Here is a 12,999-nt window from a genome sequence, read left to right on the forward strand (position 1 = left end):
AATACACAATTATTTTAAAATGTCTCTACTTAAAAATCTAACACGTTCATAAGCGGACATGCCTTACTTATGTATCGTTGACTACCTCTCATCCCATGTAAGGTGTTTTAGCTGACAGCCGATTTATGCTATAGATCGAAGTGCAATATTGACTGTTGACTACTTACCTAGGTCTATCGTTTAGAGTCTATTTCAAAATCAGATGTTTATTGTCTCTTGTTTTATAAATTATGAGATACAAAATTTTGATCAGGAAACCATTTTACTTTAAACATTAAGTTAAACCAATGGCACTAACTATAAAAATCCGTAACATTTCCAAATCCAAAAATTAAATGCGGAATTACACCTAATAAATAGCAATAGCGGATACCGGCGACCGATGCATGTCGTCACGTATATCCGAGGCTGCGCCGCATTGCGGGCCCGGCTTAAATTGCATACACAGCATGTCACTACTTCCAACTCATATATTACCATCAAGCTTTACTGATGGTAGTGGAAATTAAATAATCCTTGTAATAGTAGCAGCGAAAGGTCCATATTACCCGATTCCTGCCGGCTCGTTTTTCGTAATAATATAATATCAGCCCTGTATTATTTACTGTCCCACTGTTGGGCACGGGCCTCCTCTACTACTGAGAGGGAATAGGCCTTAATCCACCACGCTGGCCTAATGCGGATTGGTAGACTTTACACATCCTCGAAATTCCTATAGAGAACTTCTCAGGTATGCAGATTGCCTCAGAATGTTTTCCTTCACCGTTAAAACAAGCGATAATTCACAAAGAATACACATATATTTCTTTAGAAAAGTCACAGATGTGTGCCCTTGGGATTTGAACCTCGGGCATTCGTGTCGGAAATCCGTTCCACAACCAACTAGGCTATCGCTGCTTCCTTTTCGTAACAAATGAAAAATCTAATTATTAGTAGAACGATTCGCAGACTTATGCATATTTAATCGTTAGAAAGATTTGCAGACCACATTTATGCGTCATTAGTATCTATATGGTTTATCGAGTTACCATTCGGAAAACTTCACCCTTCACCTCTAGGTGGTAGATATATTGTATATCCGCCCGGATAGCGACCACCATACACAAGGTATTAAAAGCCGTCATAGTGGCCTACGTAAGTATGTCGCATTCCGAGATCATTCTGTGTATAACCGGTTCCAACAGGCCGGCATAATTGTGTCGACTGTTGAGCGTAATCATCTCTTGTCAGTCGACATTCTATTTGAGTCCACTCCACTTATCGTCAGGTGCGGTGAGGTCACATTGCCGGGCTCTAATTACTTATTAAAAAAGCCTGGTCTTTCGAGATATGAAACAAATAGAATAGACCATGCTCATGTTCATATTCATTTCTATCCAAAGTTCATGTTGGGTATCGAAAAGATTTTTAATCACACAAAACTTACACAAATATATATTTTTGGATCACATATTCTAACGAACGCTTTCTATATGCGATCTTAATGTTAAATCCGATATATTTGAATCCATTTCCATTGTAGTGTGTGTACTTAGTATATAAGCTATGTAACGTATTGTATTAAGTTAGTATAATGAGAGCAGTCTAATAAAGAACCTGAAACCATAAACACGTCTCAATATATATCCATCCTTCCATTACATGGCGACCCTGCCAGAATTCGAACCTGGAATCTTCTGATTGGTTTAAGAATTGGCTTATTGCACCCAGAGACATAAAGGATGAGGAGTCTTTCCGATCATACACTGGACTATTATATTTCTTTTCTCCTAGACTGAAATGATATTTTAAAATAGCAGTTTAGTTAATTGCAAGCCCGCTCTAAAATAACAAGACATTGATTTCATTCTCGTAGCGAGACACATATTTCTATCTTTATAATAATAATAATATCAGCCCTGTATTATATACTTGCCCACTGCTGAGCACGGGCCTCCTCTACTACTGAGAGGGATTAGGCCTTAGTCCACCACGCTGGCCTAGTGCGGGTTGGTAGACTTCACACACTTTCGAAATTCCTATAGAGAACTTCTCGGATGTGCAGGTTTCCTCACGATGTTTTCCTTCACCGTTAAAGCGAACGATAAATTCACAAAGAATACACACATGATTTTAGAAAAGTCAGAGGTGTGTGCCCTTGGGATTTGAACCTGCGGACATTCGTCTCGGCAGTCCGTTCCATACCCAACTAGGCTATCGTCGCTCATCATTCATTTCCTCGCTCATTTCTATCTTTAATTATTATTATTGAGTGTTAATTTTTGTGATTAAAAATACGTAATGACGACACGTCCTAAAACTCATGTCAAGACTTGTATGCTAGAACACAAATAATTTTGGCACGTTTTTATTTAATTCCCTAGACCCCAGCTTTTAATTCAATATGGCAGCATATGAGCTCGAATACACAAAATTAACAGCCGCATAAGTTTCGTCCCCGTTTGTAAAATGTGTGAATTAAGGCCCTTTTAAATTCAGTTGGTTGGTCAGATTTATTATTTATTTTCAGTTAGTAATAGTGCTTCTTAACGAACGTCTGGGCGATTAGGGAAGTACACATTCTTGTTGGCACACAAGAGAACTATCATTAGTCAAAACAGTATTTAAGTCACTAATTAAGAATAAATTAAGTAATCGGACCGAGTTAAATATCTGCAGACTCAAATCAAAAGCACACTGTTCACGAAGTATCGTTCTTTTAACGGTGAAGGAAAAAATCGTGAGGAAAACTATATACTTGAGAATTCTCCGTAAGAATTTTATCTATATAAAGTCTGTCATCGCAATCAGCTAGCGTTGTAGACTAAGGGCTAAACTCTCAATAGTAGAGAAGGCTCAGTAGTGACCAGTATATAATACAGGGCTGATATTACTATTTTTATTAAGTAGGAAATCTATATTTATTGGTAAAATTTCAACATGTAAGTTTAACAAAAAAACTTCTGCCTCCATTTTATTCAACCAAATACGTCTTAAATTTCGACAACAATCTTCCATCTTATAAAATGCAGTTAAACCTTTTCAATAACCCCCATTCTTTACGCGTATGACGTATGGACACTGCACTTGTCGGTTGAGTTATTTATGGCTTGCAAGAAGACACCTGTGCACGTACATTATTCAGTTTTTAATCTTCACGCTTGGACGATTTTTGACAATACCTTGGCAGTCTTTGTGAACTTCTTTGATGTTTTCGAGGCATTCTTTGCGTAGTTTTTAGATGTGTAGCAATCAACATCAAACCCAGTCTTTTTAATTTCATCATTTACTTTATTTTATTTAGCACTTTATATACAAAAGTATACAGGCGGACTTAATACCATAGGAATTCTCTACCAATCAACCTTATGCAGAGATAATCAAGGTGCATAAGAAAAAGGTAAGAAAACAAAATATTCGGGAATCAAAAAATAATTAATAAATTCTACTGAAAATAATAAGTAAACCGGAATCCTATAAAGTAATATCCGAAACACGTTTGCGTAACACATTACAAGTTCCATATACGGGCTGACGAGGGTCCGCTATTTATCATAATATCAGGACCTTGTCAAGGTGCCGACGACTTATTAGTTGGACCTTCTGTTTTATGCATGAAAGGATGTGATAACTGTGTTGTTTTTTGTACGAGCGATAATTTGCTCTCGGGTGTTTGATGTTGAATTCATAATTTGAGTTATATTCATTAGATTTATTAGTTGGATTTATTAGTATGTGTGGCGTACATGCCGATAGCGGTATATTTTTATTAATAAAGATCAAGTATCGTTTCTCCAAGAGGAGTCGCTGACGATAAATGCTTGGTACGATTATCAAAAACTAGAATCATTCAAAGTTCCAAGATTCTTCATAGAATTGGTTTGCGCTCTTTTATCACTTGGATATTGATTTGCGGACCTTAGATGGAGTGGACTAATATGTCAAGTGACCAAGTAAAGCCTGAGGGTAACACGTCATTATGTTGAAATTGTTTGCCTGTTTTTACTGGCGATGATTTGTAATTAGCATAGAACTATATGTTTAATCTCTAATGATGTTTTTTGTCTGTTAGTTTTCCTAACATAAACAAATAATTAAGAGGCCCTATTGCTTCTATAGGGACGAAACTGTATTTTTGCATTTTTAAGAGATAAGACTAAATAGATGAGTATTTACCTATACAGCCATTAAAACTGTTCTTCAATCAGAACTCCTGTAATTGCAAAAAGACGGATATAACCCATAAACAGAAATTATTCCTAAAATGTTTTAAGTTGTCCTTTTTTAAATAGCAATGCACAGCACGACAAAAATGGATAATGATAACGATTAAAAGCCTAGCAACTAACACGAAACGTAAAATATTATACAAAAATACTCCACATCAGCACCTGCTTCATGAATAAGTCACGAGTTTTGTGAATTTTAGGCTTTGCCTAATTACGGTAAGGGCGTTCGAGTTCGGATCGAGTTTGCTTCGAGTCGGTAATTGGCCAAAAGTTTGAGTATGTGCTAAGTTCGAACGTGTCTGTTAGTTTGTAACGAACCTGTGGTAATTTGTGACGGATCTTTTCTGTTTCTCATTGATTTGTTGGAAATTGAAGAGTTGGTATCGTTTTTGTTGTGCGGATGTAGAGGCGATGGAATACATTTATTTCAAGAGTTTGTTTGAAAGACAAAAAATGCGATTTTTCCACGATTTGTTTAGCGTCAATTTCGATATCAAGATAGAAGCAATTTTATAAAAAAAGGAATTCTCATACATATGACGAAACGAAGTGGAGAACAAAAACGGATGAATCTACTAATAGATAAAAAACTTTTTGACTCCTTCTAAGTATCAAATACATAGCTAGTTGAAGGTACACTAGGTCTCTGTCTTCGCTTGCGAATAAAGATCTCAGATTACTTTCTTTCATACACTTTTGTTATATCACCAATCACTCAACTCATATCGAAAATCCACCAAGCCTACACTTTAGTATCACTGTACATTTCCAAAGCCTAAAAATAATATCAGTAAAATATATCTGAAAATGTGAGAAGCCGATACTTCGCCCCTAGAGGGACAATATTCGATACTCTCCGAGGGAAACAAGCCAACCTGACACTAAAACCAGGTCCAAAGCTTTTACGCTAAATTATTACCTCATTCCTAGACGAAACCAATTTAGAATAACGCGTAGGTTTCTTTTGCGTAGGTTTTTTAAAGTAATAATAAATAATAATTTAGACTTGGCACACGAGGTTGCTGACTTGTGGGTTGTGGACTCTACAATTATTGTCCCGATTGTCGTTTCTGCGCATGTGTTAATACCAAAGAGACTCAACCAACATCTTCAGAAGTTCTCAGTTGGCCGTTGGGTCGGAAACCAAATGCAAAAGGCAGTATTGCTGGACACGGCGCGCATTGTAAGGAGATTCCTTACTTTGAATCCCTAACCGCCAGTGGCCTGGGTCTTGAGCTTCGCAATCGGAGGGTCATTATTTTTTTTATATTTTTATATGCATGTTATTTATTAAGGATTGTATTTGTAAAAATGTAAAAATATGTTTAAAATAATGAAAATTATAGAATAAATAATAATCATTTTTTTTTTTATTTCCATAGAAAGGTAAACAAACAAAATATATAGGTGTATTATTGCGCCCTATTCCCCCTAGTGGGGCAAATCCGTCTTTTTTAAAATACGGCTATTCTAATCGAAAGACAGCTTTGATAGCCGTATAGATAAATAGGGGATTTATGACTCTTTTACGAATATGACTATCAAAGCTGCTTCTTAATTAGAACGCTCGTAATTGTAATATAACTGATATGCCCCCTTAGACGGAATAGAGTCCCTTGAGTGTACTCAAGTGGTCCTGTAGACATATAGAATATAAATAACAATTTTAAAATGATGATTTCTTATGTTTACGCGAATGTTAGACATTGAAATAAAAACTAAAAACTATTTAAACGGATTTTATCGCGGTTTTTTATATTATTATTTTCTCCCGACGTTTCGAAGACTTTGCAGCCTTCATGGTCACGGGGAGACTGAGGTGTTGTTCATCCGTAAAGTCAAAGTTACAATATCTACCTACATTTTTCAAATATACAACTTTTAAAATTTTATCTGTTGACGGTCCGATCTACGCAGAATGAGCTCACAGTGTCTTGAGGTCTGGCAGCCGGTCTTTGGGATCCGATTTAATTAAATGTAGAACAGGATCCCAGGCTTGTGCAAGCTTCCAACCATCTTCCCTATTGAAATTTGGGTGTTTTTAATTTCAATAGCCTCGCGAATCATCCTAGGCAGGAATCGGTGTTCTTTGGCAAGGATTTGTGGCTTGTCTAATCGCAAATAATGATTGGAGCCTCCTTCAGAATGTTCAGCGACTGCAGACTTCGTAGAGCGTCGGTGTTTCACGTCAGCTATATGTTCTTTTACGCGGGTCCCTATATTTCTTTTGTTTGTCCTATATAAGAGAGGCCACAGTTGCAGTCTATCTTGTATACACCCGGTTCTTGCAGAGGTATATGGCACTTGACAGGTGGTAAAATTGACTAATCTTCTTAGGCGGCTTGAAATAGGTTTTATTGAAGCACGCTTCAGGATGTAGCCAATCTTGTCGGTGACTCCTCTCACATATGGTAGTACAACCGGAACACGTTCAACTGTGGCTGGTTTCACTCGGTCTCTGTGACGGCGGCGTGGAATTTGGAGCTTGTTGTCTCGCAGTACTTGCTTGACATGTTGTAGCTCAGCGGCCAGGTGTTTCTCGTCACAGATTCCTCGTGCTCTCTGAAACAATGATTTGCCCACGGTAGCTAACTGTTTTGGATGGTGGTGAGATTCACCGTTCAGATATTTATCAGTATGGGTCTGTTTCCGATACACAGTATGACTTAAGGTCTGATCAGGATTACGAATGACTAAAACATCCAAGAAAGCAAGAGATTTGTTGTGTTCTAACTCCATAGTGAATTGGATTTTATTATTGATGGAGTTAAGGTGATTTAAAAATGCAGATACTTTGTCCGATGGTAAAATTGTGAAAGTATCATCTACGTACCGTTTGTAAAACCTTGGAGACCGGTGATGTTGTCAGGGCTGTCTCCTCGAAGTCCTCCATGAATATATCGGCGACTACCGGAGATACAGGGGAGCCCATCGCTACACCCTCTACTTGTACATAGAACTGATCATTCCACAACATATAGCCAGATGTAAGGCAGTGTTGGAGTAGTTCTGCATATTCCACAGGTATGTTATTATCTACTAACTTCTTAGACACAATCTTGATGCAATCTTGTAATGGTAAGCTCGTGAAGAGAGACTGGACATCAAAACTGACCATTGTTTCATTGTCAGCTAACTGTAGGTGTTTAATGTCGCTGACAAATTGTGTGTAAAGCTATCACCTAAGAAAAACATACGAGGGAGCGCTAAAATTCTAAACCAGGCGAGTATAAAACTGTTACGAGCTACCATACATGGAACACGATCCGACCTTCATTACATAAATAATTGTGTTGAGATTTTATCCAATGAACTAAAGACAGAGTTATCAGCATTTCATTTTTTAAAAATTGCATAGATATCTTAAATAAGCGCGAAACTTCTAAATATAATGAATGCAAAATAAACACATAATAAAATATAATAAACTAACATCAAAATTAAATGCCAAAAATATTAAGAACACCGAGTGTAGGAATGGAACGCGCGCGACCATAGATAACATACACTCCTGCGCTGAGCTCCTGCGCCAACCATGAACAACGCGCAGTGATAAATCTGTCAAAACAAACATTGGACGAAAACACAATTCAGGTTTTATCCAAAGGCTTAAATTTTGCTGTTACACCACGAAGGATGCCGTATGAAGACATTATTTGCAATGTTGAGAACAGTCTTTTCATGAATAATATAAAAAAGGAAGATTCGGAGGCAATACGCCAAGACATTTCGTCAATTTTGCGTCAAAAGAAAATGCCGAAACCAAATCTTCCAAAACATCAATATATCGCTTTGAAGAACTTGCGATCAAGGAAAGACTTTACCATTCTCCGTGCAGATAAAGGGAATGCGACAGTAGTAATGGATACGTCAGACTACAATCATAAAATGGAACAACTTTTATCGGATGGAAGCACGTATAGAATAGTCAAATCAGACCCGACTAACAAGATATTGAAGGCTACTAGCACTTTAATAAAAATTACTCCGATAAATTAAATCTCGACGTAAACTTACTCGTTCCTTCGTGTGCAAAACCGCCTAAACTGTATGGACTGCCGAAGATACACAAGTTAAATGCTCCACTACGTCCCATTGTGAGTCAGATCGACACACCAACCTACAGATTGGCTCAGCGCGTAGCAAAAGTGCTTTCACCCCTCAGAGGAAACACTAGAGCATCTGTGAAGGATTCATACCAATTTGTCAGCGACATTAAACACCTACAGTTAGCTGACAATGAAACAATGGTCAGTTTTGATGTCCAGTCTCTCTTCACGAGCTTACCATTACAAGATTGCATCAAGATTGTGTCTAAGAAGTTAGTAGATAATAACATACCTGTGGAATATGCAGAACTACTCCAACACTGCCTTACATCTGGCTATATGTTGTGGAATGATCAGACATTTTAAATCACCTTAACTCCATCAATAATAAAATCCAATTCACTATGGAGTTAGAACACAACAAATCTCTTGCTTTCTTGGATGTTTTAGTCATTCGTAATCCTGATCAGACCTTAAGTCATACTGTGTATCGGAAACAGACCCATACTGATAAATATCTGAACGGTGAATCTCACCACCATCCAAAACAGTTAGCTACCGTGGGCAAATCATTGTTTCAGAGAGCACGAGGAATCTGTGACGAGAAACACCTGGCCGCTGAGCTACAACATGTCAAGCAAGTACTGCGAGACAACAAGCTCCAAATTCCACGCCGCCGTCACAGAGACCGAGTGAAACCAGCCACAGTTGAACGTGTTCCGGTTGTACTACCATATGTGAGAGGAGTCACCGACAAGATTGGCTACATCCTGAAGCGTGCTTCAATAAAACCTATTTCAAGCCGCCTAAGAAGATTAGTCAATTTTACCACCTGTCAAGTGCCATATACCTCTGCAAGAACCGGGTGTATACAAGATAGACTGCAACTGTGGCCTCTTATATAGGACAAACAAAAAGAAATATAGGGACCCGCGTAAAAGAACATATAGCTGACGTGAAACACCGACGCTCTACGAAGTCTGCAGTCGCTGAACATTCTGAAGGAGGCTCCAATCATTATTTGCGATTAGACAAGCCACAAATCCTTGCCAAAGAACACCGATTCCTGCCTAGGATGATTCGCGAGGCTATTGAAATTAAAAACACCCAAATTTCAATAGGGAAGATGGTTGGAAGCTTGCACAAGCCTGGGATCCTGTTCTACATTTAATTAAATCGGATCCCAAAAGACCGGCTGCCAGACCTCAAGACACTGTGAGCTCATTCTGCGTAGATCGGACCGTCAACAGATAAAATTTTAAAAAGTTGTATATTTGAAAATGTAGGTAGATATTGTAACTTTGACTTTACGGATGAACAACACCTCAGTCTCCCCCGTGACCATGAAGGCTGCAAAGTCTTCGAAACGTCGGGAGAAAATAATAATATAAAAAACCGCGATAAAATCCGTTTAAATAGTTTTTAGTTTTTATTTCAATTTTAATATGTTTATGAGCTATGGTATCCAAATAAAGATTTAACTTGTGTTATGGATAGAACAGTTCTAAAATTTTATAATTCTATGCACTTACAAGGTGGAACTTTTACCACTCATGTCCCGTTCCATAATATGGTAGAGGCGATCGACATATCGGAAATTCTAGACTTCAGGCTGATACCTAATGGGACAACCCAATATGGCTTTTCGTGCCTAAGAATTCGATCCCGAGATATCAGAGCGGCGGTCGTCAATACAACTACGCCAATAAGACAGTCTTATAATTCAATAATATAAATATTCCGAAATATCTTATCCGCATGACCAAACTAGAATTCGAAGCAAACTTCTTTAAACACTGTCTTAAAAATAGGCATCCAACCCTTTTCTGCCACTGGCATGTTTCTGTGCAGATAAAAATATAATCTCCGTTCTGTAATTAAAATCCCTTATTCATTACACATTTTAGATAAGGCGCGTTTATTCCACGGACCTATGTCAGTGTTATCGCGCGATAATTGTGCCTAGACCCTTTGAGTTCGCCAACCGTGAAGCCCTTTTTATTTTCTTTGATAAAGTGGTTTTTAAACTGAAGACTTGAGTGATATTTAAATAAAAGTTTTGACTTAAGTTATTTTAAATTGTTTATTTTTATTACATAATTATTTGTGAGTACAGTATATAAAATAATAAAAAGTGAATTGAAATAATTCGTAAAAACCTTTTGAGATAATCGTTACGTGAAAACTACGTGTAAATTTTCATGCTAATTACGATCTTATGGAATTTTAAGAGTATTATTATAGGTAAATTGTCTCGGTGTCTTAGTTGTACTGCATCCGCTGTACGGCAGAGGTACTTGTTTCTAATCACGGTCGGGCAAAGTGAGATTTGAGTTTTTCTACTTAGTATCAGCCAGTCTGGAATTTATGACCGATATGGCGATACGCTCTACCCCTATCACATCATGGGACGGTACACACTTGGCGAAAAGTGGATGCCCTGGTTGCGCCTCTGCATATTCCTTCAGGGATAAATGCGCGATGTGTGTGTGTATACACAAGTAACAATTGCACAGACGTAGAACCTACCTCATTTATATTTTCAGCTCTATTCAATTCACACAAGGTCAAATATGAATATCGCTTAAGCATCAAACAAATCCGCTGACCTAAAAGTCATACATAAATACAGAAAAGCAAACACAGCCGTAGCATAAGCCACTTTTATTACTAAACTAAATGCAGTAAAGAACCAATGTATTATAATTCATGTATATATTTTGGCAAGCAGAGCTCATTAAACTCATGCGAGCACGTCCACAGAGGCCGTAGGGAATCCAACTGTACCTGCTCGTACTTCGAATAAAAGACTAATGGAAGTGTCATGGCGCCGTGGATTTTAGGGGTAGAGAGGTTTTATGTTATGCTTCTTGTTGAGCAGCGAAAGAGTAAGACACTGGCAAATGATGTAACCGTATACGCGACATTTTAGTAAAGGTTAATCACGTAGGTGAATTAGGTCAGGGATGCACCTATCTAGTGGTCATGGCCCGCCCTAGAATAGATGCTACGAGTACGCGACCTCGGCCCCGAGCTACTGCAGTCACTACCAACTTTCCCTTCCATGAGAGTGCAGTATCCACCCTACAGGCCATACTTTCCTTTCCATAACATCCTCTACCCACAAACCCTATTTCCTCTCCCCGGCTGATGATGGGCAGCAGCGTCATCAGCGAGTCCCCTCTGTGCCTGCCAACCCGCCTGCCAAGCGTGGCGAGTATTGGCAAATACCCCCAAATTGGGGGGAGGCCCCATGTTCAGCAGTGGACTTCCTGTATTGAGATGATGATGATGATGAATTAGGTCACAGTTTAAAAATTAAAATATGAAATTTATATTTTGAAACTCTTTTGTGAGATTTATCTAATGTATCAGGATAACGAAGGCAGTACAGTTAATCCTTCCGAATTTTGTCTACCATAGCTAATCTGAACTGACCAGCCACGTACGTACTATAATGTAAATCAGTGCGGAATACACAGGTGCACTTTGCTCCTTCACTCACCCAGACCGGTGAGACGACAATCCGACATGACCGGAGATTATGCAGGACTAGCGGCTTACGGCAGTATATACTATCATCAACCATGTAATCAGTGTCAGTTTTGAGTAATACGAAGTTCAGTAAGATGATCTTTGCAAGCCATTTTCGTCTCTTGCTGAAAAGGCCTTGCGCGGTTGTTGCATGCGCCACTCCCTAAAAACCCGCCATTGCATATAATTTCAAGATCTAGGGTGATTCTATTATTTACGGAGAGTAGTGGGTACCATTAGGCAAGCGACACGCTCACGTTGTCATTTAATAGAGCAAAAAAATAGTATTGATATTCATTATTAACAATAATAGTATTTAATCAGTAAGAAGATCGAACTCATTTTTCTGTACGTAACCTTCTAAACAAAACCGGTTAGATTTTACCATTCGACAGTGTGTTTGACTAAAGTTTATATATATATATATCATTTTGACAGATCGTGTTGCTGAGGGTAGTATGGTTCGCACCGCTTTTTCACCGCGAAAACACGTTCCAAAAGCGGTGGTACGTTCATGACGATTCAAGACTTTTACATTAAGAAAATTCTTAGTTTGAGTTTGATTTCAAATGACTACCTTCATGTACTCTACCGTAAGTTTTAGGTACATAAAGTTGAAAATTCCTCAACAGCTTTAAAACCTGGCTCTTCCATTATCTTTATTCAGAGTTCATACCAACAACGCCCATTTCTCTAAATTTACAAAATAAACTTTATGTACTCGCGCCGAGGGCTGGTTGGGTGGAAAAACTTATTACATTTGTCCGCGCTGGCAAAAACGGGGTGATCCCACAGATGGCGTTTATAATGACGCTAATTCTACGCGGTGCGTGTTCTTGTTAAAATACTCAAATTCGTGTAGAATTTGTAAACCAGATGAAATGGTTTAGAAGAAAATATATTTAAAAATAAGGTCACGCGGTTACAGACGGGTGGGTATTACACACTGGTAATTCTAAAGCCAACAATCGATGTTGGTAGAGCTTGGCCCAACGTGACCATAGGCCAATTGATATAAGGCAAATGCTACAGTCTTCTCGTTGAACAAAACCAATACAAGTGACAAATATAGACCACGACTACCCATACGTTGTGGGCTTTGAGTTTGTATTGTGTCTAAAAGACTAACAACCAAGAGCAAATAACAGCAGTTTTCAAAACGATCCCAATCGTAATCTCCAAGCCAATCCGAGAACGTACCAATCAAA

This window comes from Manduca sexta, chromosome 8, assembly GCF_014839805.1.
Source record: "Manduca sexta isolate Smith_Timp_Sample1 chromosome 8, JHU_Msex_v1.0, whole genome shotgun sequence".
NCBI classification, from domain to species: Eukaryota; Metazoa; Arthropoda; class Insecta; order Lepidoptera; family Sphingidae; genus Manduca; species Manduca sexta.